Source organism: Epinephelus lanceolatus, chromosome 23 (assembly GCF_041903045.1).
Source record: "Epinephelus lanceolatus isolate andai-2023 chromosome 23, ASM4190304v1, whole genome shotgun sequence".
Lineage (NCBI taxonomy): Eukaryota > Metazoa > Chordata > Actinopteri > Perciformes > Serranidae > Epinephelus > Epinephelus lanceolatus.
Genome location: NC_135756.1, coordinates 974524 through 993184, shown reverse-complemented (window position 1 = coordinate 993184; position 18661 = coordinate 974524).

Sequence of the window (18661 nt, the reverse complement as noted above, 5' to 3'; positions counted from 1 at the left end):
ATGTCTCCTTTTTGCATTCATGCACATATGAAAGTGTGTGTGTCGGTGTGTGTGTCGGTGTGTGTGTGTGAGACGGTATTTCGGCGTGTTGCATCAGTCCTCCACCACAGGAAGGTCTGATGGACACTTTGAATCCATGAAAGGACCCGTCTGTCTGCATCTGTACGTCTGTCTGTCTGTCAGTCATGGGTTCAGGGTTCTTACATCCACGCAACACCGACCCTGATGTTTTCTCGTCCCTCAGTGTTGTCTGTCAGGCTTAAGAGGCGGCTTGAGACGCTTGTCATTTCCAACCCTGACCTTCCTCTCTGAGGATGTTCTGACCTGTCAAACACATGAAAGAACCAAACTGCTGCAGTCAGACATGTTTTTATTTCCTCTCCGAGGACAAACTTAAAGCTGCGTTTAGGTCCATTTCAAAACGCGACCATCCCGAGCACGTTCCCGTGAGCGTAAGGTTCAAACCCTCCTATAGGAATCATTTTCTTTGCCGCAGTTACAGAGACGCCTGCTTTGCAAGTTCAAAGGAACATTTCAATCATGGCTGAGAAGAAATAAGACAGGACACATAAGGAATCGTAACCTCCAAAGAGCTGAGAGAGCTGCCTCAGAAAAAAGTGGATGAGTCACACAAAAGAAAAGTTTTCTCTGTAAAATTGCAGGAAGATAAGGTTAAATTTAAAGGGAGAGCGAGGAGTTATTTGCGTGCTTGTTGTTTTCAGAAGTCCTTGTACAGTCTGATCTTCTGTATCCCGTTGCTGTTGTCGCCGTCTTGTCGCTGGTTTTGTGTTGTCGCTGTTATTTTTGTGCTTTCCGTGTTGGTTTTGTGAGCAATAAAGAATGAGAGTAGGAATGTGACTCACCTCCTGCTGCAGCGTTGCATCAGTGGAACTGCTGTAGATCAGCAGGGAGTCTGTGTACGAAGGCGTTCAACGTCTGATTTCCAGTATTTCTCACCTCTGTCCTCGTCATTACATCTGTTTACAGCATGAGTTCAAGTCCAACAGGAGCCCGTCATCACCAAATCACAACTCTGTTTATTACAGGTGGATTGCTGGTAGGTTGCACTTTAGCGCCGGGATCACTGTCACTCACAACTTTGATGTTTCCTCTCTGAATGTGTCAGAAAGTTTGTTCAGAAATAAACACATTTATTGTCACAGAGGGTCGAATCCAGAGGAACAACTCTGTGCAGCACATCATCTAAGATGTGATGAAGTCTAAATTTCAGGGCAATCTCATCTCAACTCGTCAAATATTGCCTCTTTGTCAGTGCCGTTCACGTCTGCATATTAAGCACTTGGTATCCTCCTGCGTTTGATGATGACGCTCCGGTACAACGTGTTAACTTACACCTATTAAATACACTTCCATTCACAGGAAATGTACAGCTTCTGCTTGTTTAAAAAAAGTCTTTTTCAAAATAAACCTGCAACGTCGGTAAGACCACCTCTTGCACTCCACCCCCATTTTGTAGCAAAAACGCCTAAAATGACATACCCAAATTAAAATGTCTGTAGCTTCTGAACCGCTCTGACTACATGCATGCATGAGGTCTTGCCAGAAAGAAAACTCCCTGAAGTTTCTTGTGAAAGTGTCAGAAACACTCTAGGTGATACAGAGACAGAGTAATGGGCCTCTGAAGTCAGTAAAAAGTTGAAGATTTTGCCTAAAATAAAATAAAAAGTGTGTTTCAGGATGAATAACTGTCTGTGGCTTCATCTGAGCAGGTAAATGACACTGTGGGGCTGTAGGCACACTATCAATGAACACTTGTTTCAAATTTGAAGAAGACTGCTCAAAGTATGACCATTCTACAGTGTTTTTACCATGAAAAGATCCAGGCCGAGCTCCAAATGACAAGTCGGTCACTCTGCTCACTCTTGCTCTTCCTGAGGTTTCTACCGTTTTTTCCCTGTTAAAGGGTTTTTTGGGGAGTTTTTCCTGATCAGCTGTGAGGGTCATAAGGACAGAGGGATGTCGTATGCTGTAAAGCCCTGTGAGGCAAATTGGGATTTGTGATATTGGGCTTTATAAATAAAATTGAATTGAATGTTATTTTGATTTATCGTGGTCAAACTTTAAACTTTAAAAAATATGATAAACTCTACATGAAATATGAATTAAACAGGGTCTGTATTATGATATATTTATTATCTATTAGTCACCATGGACTCTCAGATACAAGCTGACAGGTTAATAGACCTCACCGTCACCTGAACAGAGTCTTATTTTGTGAAAGGCTGTTATTAGAGACTTCCTGTTTCACATTAAAAGCCTTCCTGTGTTTGTGGAGGGCAGAGTTGGATGGTGTTGAAACTGTTGGACTTTTATTCATCTTATTTCTCTTTATTTGAGCGTTCACATTGCTTCACTTCTCGCCACAGTGCATATATATGTGCATATATATACGTGCATATCTATGTGCATGTTTCTGTGCACACTGTGTTGGATTTGCATCTAAATTTGTCTCGACTACTTTTAAACACATGACGACACCCCCTCTGTTCATCTGTAATCTCCACATTTCTTTAAACAAATCACAGTTTTCTGTTCTCTTCCTCTCTTCCTCTCAGTTTCTTAATAAATTGAAGAAGTGATATTTTTATCCTCAGCGAGACGCTCCATCAGATCTGAGAGCTGTCAGCCTGCCTCACCTCCACCCAAATCTACAGAGTTTACATGTGAATGCAGAGCGGGTGGAGGCCTGTCACCGCTAACAATGAGACAAACAAGACGAGAATGAACAGAGACTGAACAGCCTGGAGGGGGGGGGGTTAAGAGAGGGAAAGGGTGAGAGAAGAGAGGGGAGAGATGGAGGGAGAAAGAGAGGAGGAGAAAAAGGGAAGGAAAGGAGAGGAGGATGGGGAGGGAGAGGAAAATTAGTGAGGGTGGAAAGGAGTAAGAGATGAAGAGGAAGATGGAGGGAAGAGGGGGAGAGAGAGAGAAGGAGAAAGGCGGGAGGGAGGAAGAGGGAGGGGTGAGAGATTTGGAAGAGGAGGGAGGGAGGGGGAGTCAGATGTGTGGGGGGAGTGTTGCAGTAAAAAACACATAATTTGTCATGTGAATGACAAACTGTCTCCATTTGTCTCGTCTTCCTCCTCTCTGTTCTTTTCTTCCTCCTTGTCTTCATTTTGTCTTCATTATTGTGTGTGTGTGTGTGTGTGTGTGTGGGTTGTCTGACAGATTGGTGTCACTTCTGCTCTGTAGAGACACACACTCCCTCCTTCTTTCTCTTCTCTCATGTAAATTTCTACAATATGAATATGAAATCTTAAAGACACACTCACACACACACACTTCCTGTTGTTGTTGTTGTTGTTTATATTGTTGTTGTTGTTGTTGTGCCCGACAGCGGCCCTACAAATCCCCTAAATCTCCCGGCTGGCTCTGCGTTATTACTCTGAGCAGCTAGGAGGAGATTCAGGGCACTTTAAGGTCTGAACACAGCAGTTTGTTTTTCAGTGTGTGTGGTGTCTTTAAATCTCTCAGGACGAGTGTGTGAAGCTCTCAACATCATTTAAAGGTGAAGCTTCATCTCATCATCACTGAGGTTTGAGATGGTGGAGACTGAGAGTACACAGACATGTTGGAGTGGAGGTTTCAGGTACTTCCTGGTTCCTCACATACAGAGACATGAAGAGGCGACTTGGACTCGTCCGAAGCTGTCCAACACTTCACGTTAAACTGTGTGGTTTTGTTCTGCTGCAGGCACAAAGTTTTCATGCTGCAAAAAGCAAGGCACCCAAATTTACACGTATCCCACGTAATTGATCACGTGACCAATGAGCTGACGGCAGTAAAGAGGGAAGCAGACCTGAGCGCTTGTAAAGAGGCAGGTTGGGGTGATGGGTCACTATCACCCAGGACTTTCACCTGGAGTCAGGTGTTTGGATCTGTGTGAATTCATTTTAGGGTTCGTCCTCACTGTGTTTCCTCAGTGTGTTTACGTTAATTACATTACTCTACATTAAAGGCATAACGTTGTCTGTGGGGTGCAAGTCTGTAAGATATCGTATGAACCATTCTGTGAGAATATGTTGTCTACTGTAGCCCCTTTTACACTGCCAGATTTTTGGCGAATGTTGGGCTGTTTTGCCGGCAACCTGCGAGCGTGTAGACACACAGAGCCGGACTGGCGAGTTGATCCTAGGTGCCCAATTTTCCGCCTCTTAGGGTAGACATATTGAATGAATAGTTTATTTCGGTTACAATATACAATACTTAAATTGTGTGCAATCAGCTGTCAAAACATTTACATACATGTTTGCACTACACATTTTCTCACAACAAAATTTAACAAGCTCTGTAACTGAAAAAGGAACAGGCTGAAGCCGAGGCTTATTTTTGCCTATCCTGCACAATCCATAAGATAACCCAGAATATCAGTAATACAAAGAAAAAAACACAACAAAATTTACTCTAAATTCTTCTTAATCATTTCACAATTCAATCATTTTACATTATAATCCTTAATTATTTTACCTTTCAATGTTTTTTTGAAACTCAACAGAGATCTACACAATTGCAACTCATCGCGAATCCCATTCCATAATTTAACTCCCAAAAATGAAACACATCTGTATTTAACATTAGTTCTCACATTATTATTTTCAAAGACACTCAACCCTCTTAAATTATATATTTTTTCTCTTAATTTAAAAAATTGTTGAATACAGGTGGGAAGACTTTTATTCTTTACTCGAAATAGTATTTCTAATGTTTTCAAGTATACAATATCTAAGAATTTTAAGATGCGAGACTCTATAAATAATTTGTTAGTGGTTTCATGATAGGAAGCTTTATTTATTATTCTGATGACTCTTTTCTGGAGTTTAATTATAGGGTCTATATATGTTCTGTATGTATTTCCCCAAGCCTCAACACAATATGACATATATGGCATTATAAGTGAAAAATATAATATACGCAGACATTCCTTGTTCAACAAATCTCTAGTTTTATAAATAATACCAATAGATTTAGATCATTTCTGTTTAATATATTCTATATGTGGCTTCCAACTGAATTTATGATCTAAAATTACTCCCAAGAATTTAGTTTGATTAACGCTTTCAATTTCAACTCCATTTAGGATTAATAGAATAGAATAGAAAACTTTATTGTCTGGAACCAAAAGGCAACAGAAATTTGTCTTCGACAGGGCTCAACACTAGATTTACACACACACAGAAGACATTTAAAGCACATCCAAGACATTTACACGATCTAAAAAAACACGCAAAAAAGGTACATATACAAAACATTGACATTAATTTCATTTCACAATTAGGCCCAACACCACCAAAGACCATAAATTTTGTTTTATTTTCATTTAATGACAACTTATTGATATCAAACCATTCTTTTAACATGAGCAACTCCTTTTCTACAGTTGGCAACAATTCTTTAATGTCTGGTCCTGAACAAAATAAATTTGTATCATCCGCAAATGTAATAAATTTCAACTTATTAAATACAGTACAAATATCATTCAAATAAAGTATAAATAACTTAGGTCCCAATACCGAACCTTGTGGAACACCACAAGTTACTTTTCTGAAATGTGACGCAGTATTATTAATTTTTACATACTGAAATCTATTATTTAAATAACTTCTTATCCAATTTAGTGTAACACCTCTTATATAACGCTCCAATTTCTGCAGAAGTAAGGAATGATTAATTGTGTCAAACGCTTTACATAAATCAACAAAAACACCTACAGCATATTGTTTCTTATCCATAGCTGTTGCAATATTTTCTACAAATTTCATCACTGCTAAAGATGTTGATCGGTTGCTCCTAAACCCATATTGATGGTCACTCAATAACTCATATTTATCCATAAAATCATCCAGTCTATTTACAAACAATTTTTCAAGTATTTTTGAAAACTGAGGTAGCAATGACACAGGTCTATAATTTGATATGATGTGTTTGTCACCATTTTTATAAATTGGAACCACCTTAGCCATTTTCATCTTATCAGGAAAAATACCTGTTTGAAAGGATTTATTACATATATAGGTAAATGGTTTGAGGACACAATCCATTACTTCCTTTATAAGTGATATATCAATAGTATTATCATCTGTGGATTTTTTATTCTTAAACTTTCGGACCACTTCTAATACATCACTCTCACAAATTCCGCCGAGGAACATTGAATTGTTACTATTGAATGCAAAATCATAATTATGGTCTACATCTCTAATTTCCCTTGCTAAATTTGGGCCCACATTAACAAAAAATCATTAAACCCACTAGCAATTTCCTCTGCATTTTCAATAATTGTATTGTCATCATTTACAAAATATGTTGGAAAATCATTTTTACTACGGTTTTTAATCATACAATTGAGCACACTCCAGGTAGCCTTAATGTTATTTTTGTGTTTTTGCAGCAATTGATCATAATAGTCTTTTTTTGCACAATCTCATAATAGAAGTCAATTTATTTTTATATTTTTTGTACTTGTCCTCCTTTTCCTTTGTTCTGTATTTTATAAATTCCCTATAGAGCCTATTTTTCTTTTTACAAGCTTTTTCCAACCCTTCTGTAAACCATGGTTTTCCCTTCTTTTTGGGATTTTGTCTATATTCTTTCAATGGACAATGGCGGTCATAAAATAACAAAAATGTATCTAGAAATGCATCATATGATTGATTAGTATCGTCTACATAAACCTCCTGCCAATCGTAATTCATAAGGTCTGCCTTGAGTGCCATAATTGCCTCTGGTGATTTTGTTCTAACTAAATTACTAGTTTGTGTATTTGTTCCTATTTTTAACTTATTGTTCATTTCTAACACAACAAAAACAGGCAAATGATCACTTACATCAGTCAGTAATAATCCACCAACTAATTTCCCGTCAGTTACATTTATGAAAATATTATCAATCAATGTTGCAGCATCTTTGGTTATTCTGCTAGGTTTTACAATTAACGGATGGAAACTCAAACTAAACATAATGTTAACAAACTCTGCTGTTTTCATATGATCATTAGATTTCAGCAAATCAATGTTAAAGTCACCACAAACCAAAATAGTCTCATCATTATGTTTTTCATATAATTCAGAAATCTGCTTATTAAAATTGATCAATACATGATCCCAGTGTTCTATAAATGCAACTAATTAATATGTTTTTGGATCTTTCAACCTCAGTTTCAATGGTTATACATTCCATCAAATTGTCAATAACAATGGTCATATCCACAATAACTTTGCATTTAAAAACAGTCATCACAAACAGGGCAACACCCCCTCCCCTTTTATTGCCCCTGTTTTCCCAAAACATTTCATAACCCTCTAATTTATCCTTTAGGTCTTTTTCATCTCTCAACCAAGTCTTTGAAATTGCTATTATACTAAACTTATGTTGAAGCTGTTGAAGGTAATCTTTAATTTTAGAGAAGTTACTGTAGAGACTCCTACTATTAAAATGAATCACTGAAAACCCCTCCATCTTTTAATTAAACTTATCTTACCTTCAGAATAATATTGGTGGAACCCTCGTACTTGTACCCCCCCCGCGGGGGCAGCAGCCTCAGCAGAGAAGCCCAGACAGTCCTCTCCCCAGCCACTTCCGTCAGCTCTTCCGAGGGAACCCCGAGGCGTTCCCAGACCAGCCGGGTGATGTAATCCCTCCAGCGTGTTCTGGGGCGGCCCCGAGGTCTCCTCCCGGTTGGACACGCCCGAAACACCTCCCAAGGGAGGCGTCCCGGAGGCATCCTTACCAGATGCCCGAACCACCTCAACTGGCTCCTCTCAATGTGGAGGAGCAGCGGCTCTACTCCGAGTCCCTCACCCTATCTCTAAGGCTGAGCCCAGCCACCCTGCGGAGGAAACTCATTTCGGCCGCTTGTACTCGCGATCTCATTCTTTCGGTCACTACCCAGAGCTCATGACCATAGGTGAAGGTTGGAAGATAGATAGACCAGTAAATCGAGAGCTTCGCTTTCTGGCTAAGCTCCCTCTTCACCGGTTAAGCACCTGCATCACTGCTGACACCGCCCCAATCTGCCTGTCAATCTCCTGCTCCATCCTACCCTCACTCGTGAACAAGATCTATGCTGTCGGGGGCATTTTGCCCCTGGTAGGGTTTCCCATGGCAGATTGGTTCTGGGCGAAGGGTCAGACGAAGAACGGTTCAAAAGACCCGTCATGATGGATACAAACAAGGACACGTGTACCCGGCCCGGAGGGTTACCGGGGCCCTGCCCTGGAGCCAGGCCTGGGGTTGGGGCCCGTGGGCGAGCGCCTGGTGGTCAGGCCTTCGCCCATGGGGTCCGGCCGGGCCCAGCCCAAACCGGCTACATGGGCTCGTCCCCCTGCAGGTCCACCACCCGCAGAGGGATCCAGAAGGGTTCGGTGCAATGTGTGGATGTTGGTGGAACCCTTTTAGTTTAAAAAGAACAAGGCGGCCTTCTGCAACGGGAGGAGCTGTTGATGACTTGTGGGAGGAGCTGCTGATGACGCCACACGTGCGAGCCATTCGCGGTGGATAAACAGGAAACAGCTGATAGCAGGAATTAGCGAGCAGCTAGTAGCAAGAGGGAAACACAAACCTGACAGACACTGTAAAGATGAGCAACTGGGGAGACAAGGAATTGCGCGCCCTCCTTGTCCTCGCAAACGAAGAGGCCATTAACCGTCAGATGACAGGGACGGTGAAGAACGGGCCGACTTACGAGAGAATCACCGAAGGACTGTCCAGCCGCGGCTTCCCTCCCACGTCACTGTTTACGTCACACGCTGAGCTACACGTTTTGTTACTTGCTCACGCCCCCCATTGCCCCGAAAAAGGCACATTCTGTATAAACAAAAGTAGGTAGGCGGCATTTTGCTGCACTCCCCGATTTTGTTTTTATACTGCCAATGCTGAAAAAACACTGATTGGACTTTCCTGCACATTTGCACAACTCCTGTTTAAAAAGGGCTAATGTCTCCAAAGATGATTTCAACTTTAAATTCCACTTCCGTCACCTCACACTTTTAACTGACGACAAGTAACAGTCAGTAGTCAGGGATGTAGAAGCAATAAAATATAAGGTAAAAACAAACATATGGTTTTTGGGTGAACTATTCCTTTAAGACCAAGGCTGAATATAGAGAGCTAAATAAAGTGCAGTTCCTTGTGAGATAAAGTCCAGTGTGACAGTACATGAAGAGTCTTTCAGTGGCAACAGGAATATAAGAGTCATGTGTTTATTCAGTAACCAGGTCACCAGAGGAAATGTTGGCATTGTACATTTAAGCATCAACACACATGTTACATTTGTTCTTATGTGGCGGATATGTTGAAACTTAACATTTGTCTATGGTTTCACACCTTGTCCTAACAGGATGTGATGCAAGCGAACGTCAGTTTGATTGCATTTGATTGCAGTGAATGTCTGAACTTCCTGTGAGCAACGCTGATGTCACGACTCAACTGACAAAAAACAGCTACTTGGCGAGGTTAAAATGACTACAGAAATCTAAATAATCAAACACAACACTGGGAACAAAATCACTTGGTTATAGTTTGGAAAAGATCATGTTTGGCTTGTTACCCAGTTTCCATGGCACTATCCCGACCAGGGCTGGACTGGGACAAAAAATCGGCCTGGGCATTTTGAGCCTAGTCCGGCCCACCAGGTATTGATGGAAAGACAATGAAGCCTATGAATGAAAACAAACTTTCTTGTGACACCGCTTGTACACTGTCTTGTTGGTGTATATGTACTTGTCTAATAAATTTAAACCTACACCATCCTCCCAGTCCCATTATTCTATACAGTACTTACTTAGAGGAACCCAAAGGCTGCTTGGTCTAATGAACCTCCTGAACAATGAACGTAAGATGGGATCCTGAAAATTGGACAGTGAGGAACAGAGATGAGACATGATCACTGATGAATATTAAAATGAATAAATGACAGATTTAGTAATATTTTCATAGACTATGTACTCACCACATCAATAAACAGCACAGCAACACATAATACTTCCTCAAACATGGCAACCTTTAAAAAGTGAAGGGATATTTTAAATTGAATGGAAACATGCCCACAATAAAAACAAAATACAGGTAATTATTGTCCACAAGAGTTTGCTGTTACATGTCAGTAAAAAAACAATAAGATAAAAACACAACATATCTAGAATAAAGAGGATATTTATGTATAAAAGACAAATACATTTAAGTAGTTACTTTTAACTCCAAGACGCTTTTATGTTAATGAGCAGCAACACATCTCCTGGCAAATCCTAATTTGATTCAATCTAAATTATATCTGCAAGTGGGTTTATGATGAATACTAGCCTCATCATTTGGTTTTACATGAACATTTTTGCTCTGTTGAGCTTTAGCTGTTTCAGAGTAAAGAATTACTCTGAAAATTCAATTAATAGACATTGAAATATTTTACTACCTAACTAATAAAGACTATACTTAACTAACTAAATGAAAAAAATAAAGTTACTGAAGCACTAAGATCACCATCACTAGTATAACATCATAGGAACAGCCCAGCAGTAGAGAAACCCCGTCATGCTGCTCAACAGCCAGCTAAATTGTTAAATGGCCTACTCATAACTGTGCTGTGTTAAGAGTTAGCAAGCACAACGAAAATAAACTATCAACCAAACTTGATTCATATCTGACCCAGGTAGGCTGCTGTTCATCACTTCTTACCTGAAGTTCAAATTCCCCTCCAGTCGCACCGACTGTGCCGTCGCCATATAATGCGGCGGCCGCAGCTCCTCCTCCTCCTGCCTCCCCTTCACCTCATCCACCTGCTGACGGCCACCTCCGCCATCATTACCTGCTGCAGCTGTCACTGATGCTGCCGCTGAAGAAGCTCCACCATAGCCAGCAAACATCTGTGTTATTTTAACACATTTGGCAGCATCTTCCTAAAGGGCTTGTCTCTTTTTCTCTCTTATTTTTTCCGCACCTCCTTTGAGTTTCTTCTCAATTTTGTCAATCTCCTCTCTCTCTGTATGATTGATTGACTGGCAGCCGAGGCACAAGTGGGAGTGGGCACTCGGCTGTAATTGGTCCAGCCCAGAATCAATCATGACTAATGGGCCGATCTACCAGTTTTGTGTACCAATAGGTATCATGACATGACTAAACAAAAAAAAAAAAAAAAAAAAGGCCCGGCCCAAAATTACCATTGGCCCACCGGGCAAATGCCCGGTATGTCCGATGGCCAGTCCAGCACTGATCCCGACAGGAAACACATCCTTACTCCCAACTAATCAGATACTGACGCCTGGTCAGTGGCTTGTCACGTCAAAATGTGACGTGCTAGTTATCTTTCAGCGCACATTTTGGAAGTTTAAAGACTCGTGTTAGTTTACGCTCATTACACGCATTGTCTCTTCAAAATAAACTTCAGTTTTTTCACAGGAAATGAAACATTTCTGCTCCTTTAATGCATACAGATGAAAAATGATAATTTTTAGATTTATTTCTTTAAGTTTACACAACAAAATTATAGGTTAGCTTCAGAAAACAACATCATGGTTCAGTTTAAAATAAGTACAGCTACTATTGTAATGTAATGTAATGCTAAACACTCTACGTCATTATTACAATAACTTGAAATACTTTTTGTTTCACATGGGGACATGAACAGTGGGCTCCTAGGTGAAAGTCCAGGGTGTGTTTGACCCGTCCACCCCACACAGACCTTTTCACTCTTTATACGATGGTTTGCAGCCTGGAGCAACAACAAATGCCGCCACGCTGTCTCATAACACCAGGAGGATGCCTTCGTGTGTTGATGTCTGACACCGACGGACCACAGATGAAGTGCTGGCGTTTGAGGAGCTGGGAGTGAGACTGATCTGCAGCAGGAAACAGCGACGGGCTAAAAAACACCCACGTTTGTGGCTAAAAAGACGCTGGAAACACAGATGTCTCACTAAAAATAACCAACATTGCTGTTTGTTGGTGTCACGCCATCCACCTTCCCCCTCCACCTCCTGCTCAGATACTACGTCGCTTTAGAAACGCTGATATGATACGAATGAAACATACAAATGTATTCGTTGATTACAGAATACAAACTTGTTCTAACCTCTCATGGTCCTTAACGTCTCTTGTTTGACCAGATTTCCATCACTGAGGAGACAAACTGGTCTGAGGTCAGTCATGACGTTGACTGTCTAACTTTTTGCTGCAGGGACACTGAGAGTGTTTTTCTGTATTTTAGGAACTCTTTGCAGAAACTTTTGTTCCAGCTGTGTTGTTGAGTCTGACACTCGTGTCTCCTTGCAGCAGGTTTCCTAGAAAGTGACATGACTGACATACTTCAGCTTCTTGTTTTGTTTTTTCAAGCTCCATGTTATTCAGAGTCTCAGAGTCTGTCTGAGACTCAGCGAAAAAACTCAGCTCAACACACTCGGAAAAATAAGGACTGAAATGTGTGGACGCCCTGCCAGCATCTTTAAAATGGAATATTTCTATAATACTGTTGTGTTGACTTGTGACTGTCCAGCTCTCATCTACATTCACTGACACCAGCTGGACACAACACCTCTAACAGGAGGTGCCCAGGAGGATCCTGATCAGATGTTGAACCACCTCAACATGAAGGAGCAGCAGCTCTACTCCGAGCTCCCTCCAGATGTCTGACTCCTCCCCCTATCTCTAAGGCTGAGCCCAGACACCCTACAGAGGAAACTCATTTCAGACGCTTGTATCTGTGACCTCATTCTTTCAGTCACTACCCAGAGCTCATGACCATAGGTGAGGGTTGGGACGCAGATGGACCAGCTCAGCTCCCTCTGAACCAAACCAGCGATCCATCTCACGCTACATTCTGCCCTCACTCAAGACGCTTGAACTCCTTCACCCCAGGCAGTGAGTTTCTTCCAACCCGGAGGGCAGCGAGCCGCCTGCCTTTTATACTGCAGCATAAACACAGCACTGTGTGTGGACATGCTAAAAGCGTGTCCAGGGTCATAGTGGTGACAAACTTCCCCCTGGATCTACCCCATCTACAGACTACAGACTAATATTCTCATATTATTTTAGTAAATGGTGAAAACAACGCAGCTGTTTGCAACTGATGAACGTGAACAAAAGCATCGTTCGCTCTCGAGACCGTTAATGACACTCGTTTGACGGCACTTGGCCCTTGGTGTGGTGGTTAGCACTCTCGCCTCACAGCAAGAGGGTTGCCGGTTCGATCCCGGGCGTGGGAGCCCTTCTGTGCGGAGTTTGCATGTTCTCCCCGTGTCAGCGTGGGTTCTCTCCGGGCACTCCGGCTTCCTCCCACAGTCCAAAGACATGCAGGTTAATTGGTGAATGTGAGTGTGAATGGTTGTTTGTCTCTATGTGTCAGCCCTGTGATAGTCTGGCGACCTGTCCAGGGTGAACCCTGCCTCTCGCTCAATGTCAGCTGGGATAGGCTCCAGCCCCCGCGACCCTCAAGAGGATGAAGCGGTTAGAAGATGGATGATTTTGAAGGACTTTTAGGGCCTGTTTATACGGTTCCGTATATTTCTGAAAACGGATATTACGGTAAACGTAACCGCCGTTTTTCTCGTCGAAAACGGAGATTTTCAAAAATGGCTTCCGAAGTGAGAGTTTTTAAAAATATCCGTTTCTATGGAGACGTGTAAACAGGATGGACGGAGATTTGGGAAAACGATGACGTTGCAACCCAGTTTGCGCATGCCCATTAGGCGCCCAGTAACCACAACAACAATGGCGGATATATGTTTGTTTAGCTTTTGTTAGCACTTTTGGGATGACTTATGAGCTTACAAAATAACTTAGCACTGCTGCATCAACATCACCGCTACATCGGCGCACAAACACGTCTGCTGTGCCCAATATTAGTAAGTGCATAGCAGCTAACTATGCTACATAAGGTTAAAATGTAGTTCATCATTATTTTTATCTCTAGAGCCAAGAGGAAAGCAAATCACTGTGCATGTGCAGAACGTTCTTCTATGGTGTTTGACATATGGTGTATTGCCACCTGCTGGCCTGGTGTGCTAACTGCAGCAAAAAGCTGCCGTTTTTGCGTTTTCCTGGAAACAGGGATATCGCTTTCACAACTGATCGTGTAAACCTGGAATTTTTTTTTTTTTTTACGGGATAAATAAAAATCAGTTTTTATTTGTATCGGTATCTGTGTAAACAAGGCCTTATTAACAAATCACTACAGATTCCAATGAATTTTTTTAAATTTATTTAAGTTTTGCCTGCCAGGTGGAAAAAACACGTCCAAACATCAGACAGCCTCACTGGCAATAAATATGAAACTACACATCGAGTCAATTCAACCAGTTTTAGGAAATATAATAGATTTAAATTTCTTTTTGAAAATGGAAGAAATAAACTTCAACTTTTGTAGTTTAGTAGTTTATTTTTGGGACTGTGTACGTGGTGTAAAATTCAAATTGTGAACAATAAATGTGAAGTGGTTAATTTTAATCTGTGTGAACTGAACTGTGATGCTCTTACCAAGTGTGAATGTTCACAACACTGACCAAAAATAAAGTCTAAAGGTGCGGACACACCAAACCTCAAGACATCAAAGAACTAGCGGTGACGAAAGCCAACTGTTGCGTCGTCTACGTCGCCTCACGTCGCCCTGTGTCAGTTGCATTTGAACACACTACACGGACTACATCCGACGGCCAAGTAGCACGTACGTTCTGCGCCTGCGTGAGAGAGAGCGGAGTGAGAGAGTGGTACATCCTGTCAGCCGAGGGGTTTCCTATCTGTGCAGCCGAGCACCGCAGCACCTCCACGGACTATTACATCCAGACGGTCCCGGTGTTTCCTCCGCAGGCTCCACTTCACTCAGCTGCCCGATAAACCCGCTGCTTCTTCCCACTTTAACCTGAATAACAAACCAGGGCTCGGTGCTCCGGTTGGATCCAAACGGAGAGCCGGGGCTAGCTCAGAGACTAGCGGAGGCTAACTGGCTGTGCTTCCCTCCGGTCATGCTGCGGCTAACGCTCCGCTAGCCGCTCCCAGCTAGCTCCGGTTTGTTATTCAGGTTAAAGTGTGAAGAAGCAGCGGGTCTGTGGGGCAGCTGAGTGAAGTGGAGCCTGAGGAGGAAGCACCGGTTAGCCCCGGTTTCACTACAGGCAGATTCACTCGCTACAGGGGCGAGGAAATGAAACCTGAACAGCCAATCAGAGTGATCTCTCTCACCGACAAGCTCCGCTGCCGATTCAACATGCTGACGCCAAAGAGGCGACGGTGCGGGACACACCGCAAAAACTAGGCCGACAGACGCTCACCGACGGCCCGACTTTGATCAACGGCCGACCGTCGGCTTGGTGTGTCAGGGCCTTAACAGGAATCAGTGCTAATGTTAACAAGCATTAGCTTAGCGTCAACCTTCTCAGTGAAATACAAAGTGAAGAGCACAATGGATCCTCCCAAATGTTTGAAGTCCTAAAGAGTCAGATGACTGTAATCACTAACAGGATGTAGCTTCAGGCCCCACAGTTTTGTCTCTGTACACAAACCTCAGTCTGACTTTAAACATTAAAACCTGGTGGTGAGAATAAAAACGTTTCTCTTTATGAGCGACCGACCTTAAGTTGAAATAACTGATCATTTCAGAGAAGGCTGATCTAGTTGTAGGTTAAGAGGATTTATCTTCACGCTGATTAAGAGGATTTCACTTCCTGCATATCAACAGGATTCATTTGTTTCATCATAACGAGATAAAAACCTCCAGAGCAGGAAACATGATGCAGTTTGACTGGAACACAGAGTCCGTCCTGACGTGACGAGCTCAGCCAACATACCAACATGTAACTGAGTGTAAAGGTCACGCTTATCGATCCATTTATAATCAGTCAATATAGTCAGATCAATACACACACCGCGCAGGCGTATCACCACAGCACGAACACACACACACATTCCTGAGCAGTGTGATTAAAATAATCCTGCTGGTGATTCATGTGTTTTATCGTCTGGTGGTGGTTAATCTGCCGCCGCCATCGGAGAAACGTTTCTCTCAGTTGTCGCCTTCATTTGCAGCTAATTGACACAAAGCTGTCAGAAGTATGTTTGACTGAGTCACATTACAGTAACAGGATGAATTCACACGTTCACACAAAGCTGTGAACTGACACATGAAGAAGGAATAACACAGCATATGTACGGCCTGATGTATTGTTGATACAACACGTCAGTGAGTCACGTCCTGTCAGTGGTTCAGGAAACTGGGACGTCCTTACAGGTGGAGGGTCTGGATCCATTTCGGGGTCAAGTGATTGAGGACGGAGGAGTCGAGGAGTCGAGGAAGGACACTGGGATGAACCCTTAGTGTTCAGTCTTTGTTTGACCCATGCTCTCGTTATGTGATCATCAGCTTTGTGTCTTCCTGCTCTGTGACCTGCAGCCTCCTGCGTTGGGTCCAGCTGCTCCACGCCACGTGACACACTGTCTTGGAAACATTATTTAGCCAACGTTAATGAACAGAAACATTTAAAGTTTATCTTTTCTCTCTCAAGTCATTTATGTGTCATGTGAGCAACAGTTACAGAGAAGCAGAGGTTGGTGACACAGCCTTCCTTCAACAAGGTTCATTAACCCTTTAATAACTGATCTCCTGCAGACGGACGTGGAGGATCGTTGTTTACGTCATCCTGTTCAAACAGATTGAAAATAAAAACCGTAATAGATCAGTGGGTCTCAAATGGTGTGCTGTGATGCCTGTCCAGGTGTACCCTGGGATTTTATGATAAGCACACATTATATCTTACATTAAAATCTCCCTGTCTTATTTTTGCTTATTTTTATTGTCTTATGATAAGAGTCAGAACACATGTCATAGAAACTGCTGTGTACAGGAATACAAACAGATCCAGGCCCGACCTTTGCTGAGCATTGGGCACAAAAAGTTTATAAACCACTGGTGTAGAACATTCGTTGTTGTTGCAGTAGCAGAGAGCTGAAGCGTCATAACACGTAAAATATTAATTCTTTTTGCAGCAGAAAGCCTCTGTCCTGCTTCATGTTTACTTTACCTGCGATGCAAATGTGGTGTTTCGCCATAATTATACTGGAATAATCCTGGGAATTTCCCCACGATGGTCACTGGAGATGATTGTTTGCGTAATCCCTCAGGCTATGTACCGATCCATCAGCGAGAACATTCATTCTTTTTACAGCAGAAAGCCAAAGGTCTCAGTCTAACGTGTCATGGCGTTCTACAGTCCTGGTGACGTCATTGCACTGCATGACATATGGTGCAACATTGTGCAAAAATGTGCATCTGATTTTGTGCTTTTATTTTATAAAACCTGATGAAAACAACCTTTAGTTCAGGTTGTTCACATTTTAGGGAAATGAAACATGTGAAGATACTCCAGGAAATGATGTCATAATACGCAAAAATACAATTGAAGGCACTGGTGAATCATTTCTGTTGCAGAGTTCAAAGGGTTAAAGTCAGACCCAACAAACAAAGGTTAAAAAAGAAAGTGATGGAAAACAATTAAAAAATGTCACAGACTGGACGAGCAGGTGGAAAAAACAGAGGCAAGAGAGAGAGAGAGGAAGAAGAGTCCCAGATGCTGAGTCTTCCCTCCTCCTCCTCCTCCTCCTCCTCCTCCTCCTCTCCGCTCAGCTCCACCCGGCTCCCGCTGCCCTGCAGGCGGCAGCAGAAGGACAAACCCAACACACCATCTGAGCCCGGAGCAGCCGGGGGGCACTTCATTTACGCTACAGAGCCTCCCTGTTTAACCCAGCACAACACCCTGCAGCACACACACACACACACACACTTACACACACACACACCCTGCAGCACACACACACACACACACACACTCCCTCAGGTTTATCATGCTTGTGAGGACTCTGCACTGACTCCCATTAAAGGAACTAACACATCATGGAAACAGATGTTTTGTCTCACTTTCAGGGACCAGAAGAAAAGGTGGTTCTCTGGTGTTGGGTCGACTTCCTCACTTCCTGTGCTGCGTGTCTCACATCGCTCCACAGTTCAGCAGCGAGTCGATGGCGGCACAGTGACTTGGACTTGTGGTGCTGATGATGTCACTGATTGAATGAATACTGGGACACTGATGAGACGATTACCTGAGACTCATTTCAAGACTCATGGAAGATAAAAAGTCGAACGCACAGAGCTGCAAACAGTGTCACATCTCCGGTTCCTCCTCCAGACACAGACCCACCTCCTCAGCCCTCTTCATCATCATCATCATCATCATCATCATCCCTCACCTGTCCACCAGACACATCAGGCTTTGTCCCGATGAGACCAGAGGGCTGAGCTGTACCTCAGATGTTTTCAGAATCATGTTTCAGCTTCCTGTTAAACTCTAATACGAGCGTGTTTCTAGCCAGTCAGCCGCCATGGTTTCACACACACACGTCCTCTTTCCACCTGAGTGTGTGGCACCAACAAAGTATTTGTGTCTTTCTACTCCAGAGACATTATTGTAAGGTCGTCTTTCCAGCCCTGAAATACTTCTTTGAATATACCTGAGTCTGTTTCTGTTACCTCTGCCCACCAGCCAGAACTTTCTCCTCACCCGTGCCTGCCATCCTCATTACTGCGTCTGTTTGGATTATCCACTGAGCTCATGTATCACACCTTCAATAAGTCCCTGAACTCTTCCCGTCTGTTCGACTGTCTGCATTTGGGTCC